Source organism: Schistocerca serialis, chromosome 1 (genome assembly GCF_023864345.2).
Source record: "Schistocerca serialis cubense isolate TAMUIC-IGC-003099 chromosome 1, iqSchSeri2.2, whole genome shotgun sequence".
Lineage (NCBI taxonomy): Eukaryota > Metazoa > Arthropoda > Insecta > Orthoptera > Acrididae > Schistocerca > Schistocerca serialis.
This window is the reverse complement of record NC_064638.1, coordinates 911,589,266-911,604,259: the sequence shown is the minus strand read 5'-3', so window position 1 is coordinate 911,604,259 and position 14,994 is coordinate 911,589,266.

The following is a 14,994-nucleotide window of genomic DNA, read 5'->3' as shown; positions in this document are numbered from 1 at the left end:
AATTGCTCAGGTAGCTATGGCAAAATTATCACACCTGGTTTGCGAGAAATATGAGACCGGCGTAATACCCTCAGGGTTTGAGAACACTGCAATAAATCCTATTACATCGAAGGCAGGTGCTCACAGGTGTGGATATTACCGAACCATCAGTTCAATAAATCTTATTTACAAAATATTGACCCGAATTATTTACAAAAGAATGCAAAAATAGTAGAAGCCGACATCGAGGAAGGTCATTTGGATTCCGGAGAAATTTAGGAAAACGCGAGGCAACACTGACCCAATGACATATCCCTTCTTATCCTATAAGATAGGCATTTATAGATTTTGTAACAAGTCCGATTTATTTATCTCGACCCGATCGGATCTGATAGCAATAGCAGCCCAAAATAATTATTAATTAATGTGACCGTGTACCTAATGGGGCTGGCAATCGGAAGTGACTGCTACGGAGTTGTTACTTCCCAGTTTGTCCTTCTCAAATGCTGTAATAATGAAATGTCCGGTGACAAGAAGAAACGCCAACACAGCTTCACTAATCAAGGACCTATATTCGTTTTAAAAAACACAAAAGGAAGGAGACAGCCACTGCCTTCGTCATACATATTTAATTACGGCTACTCTCAGCACAGGCTTCCTCGCTATTCATTATCGTCACACGCAAATTCAATCACTGCAATCCAACACTGCAATTCAACACTGCAATCCAAATGATGCCGGCGCGGTAGACGCGAAACCACATATCACTGATCACGCTCGTAATTATACTTTTTCACCTTTCCGTATTATTCTAGCACAAAGGGGTTAAACCGCGGCGATGGCCACTCCCTTTGTCGGTAAAGCCTTGCATTACAGCAACAGGTCTCCACACCGCTCGGCCCGCAACCTGGGAAACTGACTCAACTCTACACTCGCTCTCGCAACCCGACACTATCGATTGTTTACCCTATCGACCTGTGCCGAGTGCAAACTTATAGTAAGGGCCTAAGGACCCCTAACAATTTACAGCACGATTTTGACAAAGGTGAAGAAATTTTGAAGATAGGTGGGATAAAATACAATGAGCGAATGGTTATTTGCAGCTTATAGAGAAATGACTTATGAGAGTCGACGGATATGAAAGGAAAGTCGTAATTGGAGGGCAGTAAGACAAGGTTGCAGCCTATCCCCGATCTCTTTAGTCTGTTCATTGAGCAACCTGTGAAAGAAAACAAGCAGAAATTTGGAATCATTGTTGGTGAAGAAATACAAATTTTGATATTGTAATTCTGTCAGAGGTAGCAAAGGATTTGAGGAATAGTTGAAAGGTATGAATACTGTCTTGAAAACATGTAATAAGATGAATAACAACAAATGTGGAACATGAGTAGTGGAATGTAGCCGAATTAAAACAGATGATGCTGAGGGAATTAGTTCAGGAAATGAAATACTAAAAGTATTAACTAGGTTTTGTTTTTTGGGGGAAAGGACTAGCTGATGATAGGCGAAGCAGAGATGATATAAAATGCAGACTAGCATAAACATGAAAATCACTTCTGAAAAAGAAAAAAATTGTTAACATTTACTATCCATTTAAGTGTACGTTAAGCACTTCAGACTAGAGCAGAACAGAAGCTTTTGAAATGTGGTGTTGCAGAAGAATAGGGAGTATTGGATGGGTAGATAGAAAAGCAAATGAGTAGGTACTTAATCGAATTGTAGAAAAAAGAAAATTAGGGCACAACAGGAGTAAATGAAGGAATCGGTTGATAGAATACGTCTTGAGGCATCGCGAAATTGTCGATATGGTAATGGAAGGAAGTGTGACGGGTAAAAATTGTAGAGGGAGAACAAAGCTTCAACAAAGTAAACAGGCAAAATACAAACATGAAGAGGCTCGCAAGAGACCGACTAGCATGGAGAGTTGCATGAAGCTAGTCTTCGGACTGAAGGCCACAACGACCATTTCACTTTATTATTGTGAACGTACTTTCACATAAAATAGCAACCTTCGCAAAACACCGATACTGTTTCAACAATACACTGCGTGTCCGCTACAGCTCCGTACATGAGATTACAGACTGTTACAGTAACTGCGAGGTGATCTTAATGCTATCTAAATACAATGAGTGCCAAAAATCATGGGATAGCGATATGCACATGTACAGATGACGGTAGTATCGCTTACACAAAGGCATTAAAGGACACTGGATCAGCGCGGCTGCCATTTGTACTCATTGATTAATCTGAGAAGGCATCCCACGTGATAGTGGCCGCACGACAGAAATTAACAGAACTTGAACGCAGGTTTGTAGGCTAGATACATGGGACATGTTTCGGAAATCGTTAGGGAATTCAGTATTACGAGATCGACAGTATCAAGAACGTGCCGCGAGAACCAAATCTCAAGCATTACCTCTCACCACGAACAACTCACTTAACGAGTGAGAGCAGCGGCGTTTGCGTAGAGTTGTCAGTGCTAAGAGACAAGCAATACTGCGTGAAATAAGTGCAGAAATCAATGTGGGACGTACGGTGAACGTATCCGTCAAGAAAGTGCGGATAAATTTTATGTTAATGGGCTATGGCACCAGACGACCAACGCGAGTACCTTTGCTAACAGTACGACAAGGCCTGCAGTGCCGCTCCTGGGCTCGTGGCCATATTGGTTGATCCCTAGACGACTTCAAACCGTGGCCTGATCAGATGAGTCCCGATTTCAGTTGGTAAGAGCTGATTGTATGGTTTGAATGTGGCGTAGATCCCAAGAAGCCATAGACCCAAGTTGTCAACAACGCACTGTGCAAGCTGGTGGTGGCTCCATAACGATGTGGTCTGAGTTTACATGGAATGGACTGGGTCCTCTGGCCCAACAGAACGGATCATTAGGTAGAAATGGTTATGTTCGGCTACTTGGATACCATCTGCAGGCATTTATGGACTTCATGTTCCCAAACAAAGACGAAATTTTTGTGGATTACAATGCACCATGTCACTAGGCCGTAACTGATCGCGATTGGTTTGAAGAACATTCTGGACAATTCTAGCGAATGATTTGGCCACACAGATAGAATAAGGTGGATCCTATCGAACATTTATGGGACATAATCGAGAGGTCAGTTTGTGCACAAAATCCTGCACCGGCAACACTTCCACATTTGTGGGTGGCTACAGACGCAGTAGGTTCAAAAATGGCTCTGAGCACTATGGGACTCAACTGCTGAGGTCATTAGTCCCCTAGAACTTAGAACTAGTTAAACCTAACTAACCTAAGGACATCACAAACATCCATGCCCGAGGCAGGATTCGAACCTGCGACCGTAGCGGTCTTGCGGTTCCAGACTGCAGCGCCTTTAACCGCACGGCCAGGACGCAGTAGGTTTCAGTACTTTTGCGGGGGGCTTCCGACGATTTGTTGAGTCCGTGCCATGTCGAGCTACTGCCCTAAGCCGAGCAAAAGGTGGTCCGATACGTTATTAGGAGGTATCCCATGATTTTTGTCACCTCAGTGTAAGATTATATAGAAATCTTACTGTGCGTATTGTCTTTGTTCTTCTTTATCGTATAAAACACAATCCGATATTTCACCATTTTTATGGATCTTCTTGTTATGGTTCCAGAAGAAAAAAGATTTCTGAGAACTGCCTGAAACTTGCACCAGAAAATGAATTTCTCTTACGGACATCCATTGCTTTTCCTGTTGTACAGATGCAAGCTCGATGGCTGCTCCAGCGAGGCTGCGCTGACGGGTGGCGCTCTCACGTTTCAGGGAACAGAACTACCACGGCGTATGCGCTCGGTAGCATTGTGGCTGTTCAACCTGTGGCGTCGCCTGCAGTATCGCAGACTAACGAAGTAAATCACGCTGTGTTGTTTACCATCTTTCGCTTGCTTTTTTCACTTCTTAAAGGGGGTTTCTACCCACATTTGTTCTGAGATATCAGTGTACATGTACCAGCAAACAAACTGGGCGCCGCACATCTTAAAATTTTTCTGCCGCTTACATTTGTTATTCGCACTACCTGCCGCACTTTCCTTGTCCATTACAAAGTAATCACCCCGCCACTTGTCTCAGGTGATTTTGCGAAACAACAGGAAACCGGAATGTGGATCCTCGGGTGGGGATTACAATTGCCGCTTCCCCGAGTACGAGTACCTTGGCATTGCAGTACCTCGTTTGGTGTAAACATCAAGGTTTATACCGGTGTTGTGAATATTATCTGTCGAGTCCGCGCCCTCAGAGATACTAATTGTTTTGCCTAAGACGACTCGAGGCCAGGTGGCTGACGAGAGTACATTTGTCGATAGAAGTCGAATAGTCTCCGTCGAACTCGCCAGTTTTCTCGGCACTGCCAAACTAATCACCCTTAAGCCGTCGTCATACGGCAGAAGTAAAAATAACGTTGATGTGGCGCTCTACGAGTTTTGTGACGTCGCTTTCTGTTATTTCACGTTGAGTAGACATTTCGTCTCGTGAAACACAAAATAGGTTCTTCGATATTTTGGCAACGTGCCACGTAAAGCAGAACCAATAAGAATCAAGAATGCTTTCTTCGTCAGAAGCTGAACTTTGCATTAAGCTGAAGCCCATGTTTGGTGGCTTTTACACCCTATTAATGTATGCTGTTTCGAAGCACCACCATGAAGAATCTCTTGCGAACGCGTAGTTATTAGTAGATTTATCGTAATAAAATGACGGGAAAAGTCATAATAGTGGTTACAGAATTTACGTGTTTAGTTATTTTCGTGCTATGAAAGTATGCTGTTTTAAGTCAACGGCACATTGAGACTCGTCTAAAACGTGCCATTCTTGGATTTGTTATAATTAAATGCCAGTTAGTAACATATCGGCAATTACTGTCTTCATATGACCATAACAAAGTACAAAGCCGCTCAGTGCAACAGGACGGGAGTGTAGCGCAGTCAGCAGGGGCGCCACCGTACGAAATAGGGGGCAGTGGACACGCATCCTTCTGTGTCCAGACTCCTTTCTCTCATTGTCGCGTTTTGTAAAAGGGTGTGCGACATTCTTATAAAATGAATAGAAATAATTTCTGTAGTTAGCGATTTATTTTGGTATAAATATGCAACCAGTCGCTTTTGTGGGTTTTTGATACGATTTGTTGTACCATTAGCTAGTTATTGAGCCACAGCAAATTCATCATCTGACGGAGGTATCACAAGAACATTACTCTGTGGAACAAATACAGCTAGATGCTGTCGTAAAGGTGTTGCAGGAAATGACGGAACTTTAATGGCTGGCTCTGAGCACTATGGGACTTAACATCTATGGTCATCAGTCCTGGAAATTTAATAATCGGGAACGAAACGTTTAAGCGCGTCTATGTATTCATAAACGAAAGAAGACGTAACACGTGGAAAAAATATCACAGACATGTTACATGTGAGTGAGGTGTGAAGCGGAGCTGACAGTGACGGTTTTCCTCATTTATAACTAAGATCAACCATTGATTTTAACAACTTAACGAATTTTTCTATTACTATAACACATGTATTAGTTTGTCTAAGCTACCTACTCCGAAATATCCCATGTTGATGCGACGGTCATCGTTCTTACATGTTGCTAGGTGAGTCGTACTGACAGTTCTTTTTACAAGAGACAGAGTTCCAGTCCATCAGTGAATATGTGTTTTTGTTACACTGTGTGGCTTTTAGTTCACCCCTTCCACAGGAGTGGAAGACAAAACATCAGTATTGCAGGCAGCATTAGTTTTCTTAGTTTTCTGACAATTCCTGAACAGTACCTGCGAAATGTTTTATTATGTTTGTATAAGAAATGAAATCCATTTCTATCCATAATTTCCAGTCCCACCATAAAGCTAAGTGTTTATGTATCATGACTTATAAAGTGATACCTTGTGATATGGAAAAACAAACAAAACATTTTCTATTTACATTAAAAGAAACTGTTTGAGGAACGTTACTGATTCACTCATCAACATAAACTGACCATGTAGGTATAATTAATAGTCTACGTTCTTTCTCAGCCCCGCGAGAGACTGTTACAAGCAGATTGGCACCTTGAATGACTTTGTTACTGACATATAAACCCAGTCAGGACCACCTGGACGTGTTTTTCAGCGCTTTGAGAAGTAGTAAGGGCAGAATAATAATCCCTCAGCCCGGTAGTTTGAAGTTGCTTTCAAGAGACTTTTGGTGCACATTCAGACTGGTAAACCTACAACTGCTAATTTCCTTACAATTGATGCTCCCACAATTCTTAGCGTAACATCAGGTGCCCGCATCTCGTGGTCGTGCGGTAGCGTTCTCGCTTCCCACGCCCGGGTTCCCGGGTTCGATTCCCGGCGGGGTCAGGGATTTTCTCTGACTCGTGATGGCTGGGTGTTGTGTGCTGTCCTTCGGTTAGTTAGGTTTAAGTAGTTCTAAGTTCTAGGGGACTGATGACCATAGATGTTAAGTCCCATAGTGCTCAGAGCCATTTGAACCATTTTTTTTTAACATCAGGTAAACGAGAAAATAATGACCTTGAATGTAACGAGCTGCCGCCTCTTCCACAGGTTACATTAATAAATCATCATCATGATTATACATTTCATCCAGCTTCTCTCGCTTTGTATGTGAATGGTTTAGTTGAATACATACCTAGATTAGTAGCTAGAGAACTGAACAAAAAGAATGAGAGCTCCCCTTTGCCACATGGCCAAAATACGCTAATGTTTCAAGTTTGGGTATCTTGGACAGAAGAAAACAGAGGTGACTGGTCAGTTATATCGAATGACGTTCATTTGTGCAAAATGAGCAAGTCAGTCTTAAAAGAAACATTGATTTTTAATGTGAAAACCACTTGAAGAAATTACTTACGTAAGCTTTGCAGGTATCTGGAATGATGGTTCCGTTCATCTGAATGAACGTATTTCAAATATTCCTCCCACTGATAAAGGTGCACTTACTTAGTATTTTAAAACAAGGCTACATCATGAAGCAAGACTCCACAGTGAGAAGCTACACAATGCTTGGATTAAGAATTTCCAGACAAAAATAGTTTTGTTTAAAAACCATTGATTGTGCGTTTGCCTTGAAAATGGATTTGTGTATATAGATGCTGACACCTACAGCATCAAAAGTCAAGTCACATAAGCTGTACTATAGTTTAGTGAAATAAAATAATGGAACTGAGTGCCATTCTTTAAACTTTCTCTGTGTCTTACTTTTATTCTTTTGCTGACAAGTGGGGAATTAATACCTTATATCGGTTTCATTGTATAACTCCGAATATCAGTTTCCAAGTTTACTATGCCTTAAAACTGTGTCATCATTATAATTTTTAGCCTGACTGGATTATCCCCCCCCCCCTTTCCCCTCTCACACAGTGTTTTCCAGAGTAGCAAAGAACTGGTTTAAAGAAAGCTGATTCGAAAAGATTTCTGTTAAGTAGGAAAGCGATGAGAAATTTCCTCAATTCAAAGGTAGAAGTTTTGTATAAACGCTGTTTTTCTGTGACACTGATATTCATAAATTAAGTACTTGTATTATTATCATTAGTTCAATGTTGTGTTCATTGCTGACTTAAGGAATCTGTAGAAGTTTGTTGCATTAGGCTGCCACGGAACCTAATGGTTACTGCTTGGTTGTTGTACTCCTAAACAGCAGTCCAATCGAGCAAACCAGTTGTGTGTGTGCCTGTTGTTGCTCATAATGTAGGTACTTGGGCTATGCACGGCTCTGTTTAAGAAAGGATAGCTCATTGTACTCATAGGGTAAAGCCGTGCACATCTGTTTTCATGCCTCGCATCTAGCTCCTTGCAAATAATAATTTGTAACAGTCAAATAGTCTATGCATTGGCTAGAATTGAGAATTAATAATTTAGTAATTAATTAATTCTATTCTGACATCTGTAACTGATTCAGGTGACTGAAAATTATGTTGAATAATGTTTGTTGAAGAAATGATATCTCAGATAAACGGGAAGTGGTTGTACGACATTCAATTAAAATACAGACCGCAAATACCCTTATCAAATACAGTACAGGTATGTTGAGAGTCTTACGAGAATGGTAACAAAATCCGCAAACTAGTCATCGGAGATACACAAAAATTAAGTCCATCTCATAATCACCATACAAGAAATTTCCCCAGCTCAAAAGAGCTCAGATTTCAACATGAAGATTCACAAATTAACAAATGCGATGCAAAGAATACTAATGCATACTCTGTCGATTCTTATTTCCGTAAATGAAGTGGAAAAAAGTTACATGTCCTACATTGGAGCACATTCAGGCATCTCGAAATATACTGTATAGTCCCTTCAAAAGTTAAAGTATGGTAGCTGCCATTCACTACCCAGAATCAATCACCTATATCACCGAGTCACACGCGCCACCATCAGCAGGTCTCCTTCTTCTAGAACTCGACATAAAGCTCTTCACTCGAGAAGATCCACTCTCCACTTGACTCCCATAATGTTCTGCTACTACCTGCTTTTCCATTGGTTGACGGTCCATCTCGAACAAAAATACATTGTCCTTAAGCTCTAAAGACATGATTTGATTCAAGTTGACCACTTCCCAGACTGAACTAATGTATTACAACAATACTTAAATAAAGTGATGTCATAAGCATTCAGTTGTAGTCAGATAATTTGCAATAAATGCAAGTAACAGTTGGTCCATAAATAAATAAGCCAGCATTCTTATGTCTGTGTTCATGGTAAATAACAGATTGTCCTTATGTATTGTTTAAACAGTTATTTATGCCCTCTTGACAGAAGCATCTGTTGGTTCTCTTTTCAATCATGGTGTCTGCTAACACATGTGATTGGTCACTTATAAATTAGCACCGTTTTGTAATAGCACTTCCAATCAACAATTAAATAAAGTCCACGGAAAATAGTAAATCGTTCATCAAATAACTACCCACTTGTAGCAATATGAGGTACTGATGTTGTGTTCAATTACTGTGTAATTGTGGCAGATACGATATTCTGACAAGCATTTGCATGATGAAAAAGATATAAAAGACGTCGAAAATTAAAAAATAAAATAGATACAAATACACAGTTTTCAGAGATGATAGCTGTCGAGCAATGCTATCATCGGAGATAAAGTTTGTTGAAACCACATGAAGTGAATAAAATTTGTGCAGTGCTATCAATAGAAATAACATTTGTTGAAACCACATGAAGTGATTAAAAATTGGTAATTCAGAAGGCCATTGTCAAAAAATTTATTCTTTGTGAAATATTAACTTCTGTGTTTTTAAAGATATTGAGATACTGTTGCGTCATTGGATGTGCCTCATTTTTCTAAGATCGCAAATGTGTTCAGATCTGCAATAATATCACAGGTCTGAAAAAAATATTTTTTTAAAGTTGTTTGAAATTTGATAACTGACTTTTATGTACTTTCGAGAGCTGATTTCAAAAATACAATCCATTTTTTTCTATCATGTCAGGTTTTCTCACAAAAAAGGGAGTAATTTTGGGTGAATCGTTCAGTTCAGGTTTTGAGAATGGAATGGGATCAGTTGTGCCAGGATCGTAGCAATCTCTGTCTTCTTCACTACCACCTTGCTGAGCCAATGGCTCGTGATCATCTGCATCATCGAAACAATCTGGAGGAGACGGTATTGGTACTTCAGGTCCATGAGGAACAGGGCGAATGGCTGATTGAATGTTAGGGTAAGAAATATCCTTTTGGTTTCAAAAATAGCAGTCATCACTATGATTTTTGAGATCCTTCCAAACCATTGGTATACCAAAACGTAAAGACTGCTTTTTACGTTGAAACCGTTACCTCAGTTCTTCAACACACACTGAACAAACTTTGTGTGGGGGCCAAGTTTTATCTTGATCGCCTAACTTTATACCAGAATAGGCGAAATATACTTTTTCAACAAAATCCGAAAGGCTCTTTGTTGCTTTTTAACCGTATAGTTACCACAAACGTAGCACAAGCAATCTGGCGAGTTTATACATCCTCTGGTAGCCATTGTCCATTGTCCATAAAATAACTTTACAACACAAGAAAACAGTGACTACTTTAAAGCACTAGTAACGACAACACGTGAACAGCACAGAGTGAAGAGGTACTGTGAACTGCTTGGTGATGGCGAGGGAAGGGGCAGCGCCACAGACAGGCACTGGCATTAAAATACTGTTGGTTTCTCCTAATTATTCTTTATTTATCGTATATCTAGGTTTTTTTTTTTGTCATCAGTCTACTGACTGGTTTGATGCGGCCCGCCACGAATTCCTTTCCTGTGCTAACCTCTTTATCTCAGAGTAGCACTTACAACCTACGTCCTCAATTATTTGCTTGACGTATTCCAATCTCTGTCTTCCTCTACAGTTTTTGCCCTCTACTGCTCCCTCTAGTACCATGGAAGTCATTCCCTCATGTCTTAGCAGATGTCCTATCATCCTGTCCCTTCTCCTTATCAGTGTTTTCCACATATTCCTTTCCTCTCCGGTTCTGCGTAGAACCTCCTCATTCCTTAACTTATCAATCCACCTAATTTTCAACATTCGTCTATAGCACCACATCTCAAATGCTTCGATTCTCTTCTGTTCCGGCTTTCCCACAGTCCATGTTTCACTACCATACAATGCTGTACTCCAGACGTACATCCTCAGAAATTTCTTCCTCAAGGCCGGTATTTGATATTAGTAGACTCCTCTTGGCCAGAAATGCCTTTTTTGCCATAGCGAGTCTGCTTTTGATGTCCTCCTTGCTCCGTCCGTCATTGGTTATTTTACTGCCTAGGTAGCAGAATTCCTTAACTTCATTGACTTCGTGACCATCAATCCTGATGTTAAGTTTCTCGCTGTTCTCATTTGTACTACTTCTCATTACCTTCGTCTTTCTCCGATTTACTCTCAAACCATACTGTGTACTCATTAGACTGTTCATTCCGTTCAGCAGATCATTTAATTCTTCTTCACTTTCATTCATGATAGCAATGTCATCAGTGAATCGTATCATTGATATCCTTTCACCTTGTATTTTAATTCCACTCCTGAACCTTTCTTTTATTTCCATCATTGCTTCCTCGATGTACAGATTGAAGAGTATGGGCGAAAGGCTACAGCCTTGTCTTACACCCTTCTTAATACGAGCACTTCGTTCTTGATCGTCCACTCTTATTATTCCCTCTTGGTTGTTATACATATTGTATATGACCCGTCTCTCCCTATAGCTTACCCCTACTTTTTTCAGAATCCCGAACAGCTTGCACCATTTTATATTGTCGAACGCTTTTTCAGGTCGACAAATCCTATGAAAGTGTCTTGATTTTTCTTTAGCCTTGCTTCTATTATTAGCCGTAACGTCAGAATTGCCTCTCTCGCCCCTTTACTTTTCCTAAAGCCAAACTGATCGTCACCTAGCGCATTCTCAATATCTAGTATAAAAACGGCTAAATAACGGTTTATGGAGATCCAAATTTCAAACTCACTAGAGTGCTGAAATATCGAAGAAAGCTAAAACTAGACAAGCAGTTTGTGAAATAACTGCATGTGATGAAATTTTTTGACTATTTTCCCCGAAATCAGCGTTGAAAACATTACAAAAATCCCTTAAAAAATTTGAAACAATTTTTATGTCGCAGACCTTTGTATTTGATGTGAGTTGTTGACAAATCTCAAAGAGCTGTAACTCAACCATCCTTGAGATTTTCTGACACTCCACCATTTCTTGGAGCGTCTCCTGCATAGAGGTCATGCGGGTAACAGCCGTCCAAATTCCCAGATTAGAAAGTTTCCCTATTTCCTGCCACGCGCCTTGTCTCTGCACCTGGACTCGCTCGTACCGATCACCTAGCCAGAAGGCGCAACTGCTGCGGCGCACACTGAGACCTGGGGCTACTAGTGTTCAGCCGTGCAACAAATTCATCTTTGCTCTTACCAACACTGGGCGGCCGATTAGCTTGCCTAAATACGAGTAACGATACATGGCCAGGAAGCGGAAAGTTGCAGTCACCAGAAATGCATTACTTCCTGACAATTTTTCAGAATGCCCGCAACCTTTACCCTCTTATACAAGTCATATAGCCTATCTCAGATCCTAAGACATTTAATGCCTTTCTATGAAATTGATAATGACCTTGCTAAATTTTAAACACAGGCTGTTTACCCATTTCGTACAGAGGGCCTGTATGATGTAATCTGATCGAATCATAATCTAGAAGAAATGTAAAAACAAATGCAGCAGTGTCGAGATCATTAAAAGAACTGTTTAGGATCTACAGAAGAACATTGCTGTCTACAGGAATGATAGGTTTTTGTGGAGATGGGGTTAGGTTTTGTTGTTGGTTTGTTTTGCATATTTTCAACCCCTGTTGTAACTGATTTCCGTCTGGGGCAGCAGACCTAAAGTGTAGAAAGTGTTTATTAACCATAAATTAGGAGTAAGAAAAAAATATTCAAATGTGTGTGAAATCTTATGGGACTTAACTGCTAAGGTCATCAGTCCCTAAGCTTACACACTACTTAACCTAAATTATCCTAAGGACAAACATACACACCCATGCCCGAGGGAGGACTCGAACCTCCGCCGGGAACACCCGCACAGTCCGTGACTGCAGCGCCACAGACCGCTCGGCTAATCCCGCGCGGCTTAGGAGTAAGATTATTGTGTAAAGTACACTGATGTGACAAAAGTCATTGGATACCACCCTTGACAAAAGTATTGCAGCAACTTAACGTGGCATGCACTCAACTAGTTGCTGAGAATCCCCTGCAGAAATACTGAACCACGCTACCTCTATAGCCGTCCATAACAGGGAAAGTGTTGCCGGGCAGTGTTTTCTGCACGAGCTCACCTCTCGATTATGTCCCACAAATGACCAATGGAATTCATGTCACGAAATATGGATGGCCAAATCATTCGCTCTAACTGCCCAGAATGTTTTTCAAACCACCTGCGAACAATTGTGGCCTGTACACAATTGTCGTACACAAAAATTCCATGGTTGTTTTGGAACATGAAGTCCATGAATGGCTGCAAATGGTCTCCGAGTAGCTGAACAGCCATTTCCAGTCAATGGCCTGTCCTTTCCATGCAAACACAGCCCACACCGTTATGAAGTCACCAGAATTGCGTTGTTGCCAACCTGGGTCCACTGCTTCGTAGGATCTACGCCACACTCGAATCCTACCATCAACTCTTGCCAACTGGAATCGGGACTCATCTGACCAGGCCACGATTTTCCAGTCGTCTCGGCTTCAACCAATATGGCGACGAGCCCAGGAGAGGCGCTGCAGGCGTTGTCGTGATATTAGCAAAGGAATTCGCGCTGGTCTTCTGCCGCCATAGTACATTAACATCAAATTGCGTTGTACTATACTAACGGTTACGTTAGTCGTACGTCCCACATTGATTTTTGCGTTTATTTCACGCAGTGTTCAAATGGTTCAGATGGCTCTGAGCACTATGGGAATTAACATCTGAGGTCATCAGTCCCCTAGAACTTAGAACTACTTAAACCTAACTAGCCTAAGGACATCACACACATCCATGCCCGAGGCAGGATTCGAATCTGCGACCGTAGCAGTCGCGCGGTTTCGGACTGAAGCGCCTAGAACCGCTCGGCCACAGCGGCCGGCTCACGCAGTGTCGCTTCTCTGTTATCGCTGAAAACTCTATGCAAAATCCAATGCTCTCAGTCGTTAAGTGTAGGGTGTCAGCCACTGCGTTTCCGTGGTGAGAGGCCTATAATTTGGTATTCTAGGCACATTCTTGACACTCTGGATCTCGGAATATTAAAATTTAGTACCGATTTCCGAAATGGTATGTCCCATGCGTCTAGTTCCAACTACCATTCCGCTTTCGAAGTCTGTTAATTCCCGTCGAGCGGCCACAATCGCGTGACAAACCTCTTAACATCAATCATCTGAATACCAATGACAGCTCAGCCAATGCACGCCCTTTTATACCTCGTGTACGCAATACTACCGCCATCACTATCGCATGACTTTTCAAATGGTTCAAATGGCTCTGAGCACTAGGGGACTTAACATCTATGGTCATCAGTCCCCTAGAACTTAGAACTACTTAAACCTAACTAACCTAAGGACAGCACACAACACCCAGTCATCACGCGGCAGAGAAAATCCCTGACCCCGCCGGGAATCGAACCCGGGAGCATGACTTTTGTCACCTCTGTATAGATAAACATACATTGCGCAGAATGATTTTTAAAGCTCTAGGAATTCTTTCGCTCACCTTCCGATACATGTAATCCTTAATGCTTTTTGTTATTGCCAAAAAGCAAAGTTTCAGCTAAAGTGAGATATGTTGTTGTTGTGGTCTTCAGTCCAGAGACTGGTTTGATGCACCTCCCCATGCTACTCTATCCTGCGCAAGCTTCTTCATATCCCAGTACTTACTGCAACTTACATCCTTCTGAATCTGCTTAGTGTATTCATCTTTTGGTATCCCTCTATGATTTTTACCCTCCACGCTGCCCTCCAATGCTAAAGTTGTGATCCCTTGATGCCTCAGAACATGTCCCTTCTTCTTGTCAAGTTCTGCCACAAACTCCTCTTCTCCCCAATTCTATCCAATAGCTCCTCATTAGTTATATGATCTACCCATCTAATCTTCAACATTCTTCTGTAGCACCACATTTCGAAAGCTTCTATTCTCTTCTTGTCCAAACTGTTTATCATCCATGTTTCACTTCCATACATGGCTACACTCCATACAAATACTTTCAGAAACGACTTCCTGACACTTAAATCTATACTCGATGTTAACAAATTTCTCTTCTTCAGAAACGCTTTCCTTCCCATTGCCAGTCTACATTTTATATCCTCTCTACTTCTACCATCATCAGTTATTTTGCTCCCCAAATAGCAAAACTCCTTTACTACTTTAAGTGTCTCATTTCCTAATCTAATACCCTCAGCATCACCTGACTTAATTCGACTAGAGTCCATTATCCTCCTTTTGCTTTTGTCGATGTTCATCTTATATCCTCCTTTCAAGACACTGTCCATTCCGTTCAACTGTTCTTCCAAGTCCTTTGCTTTCTCT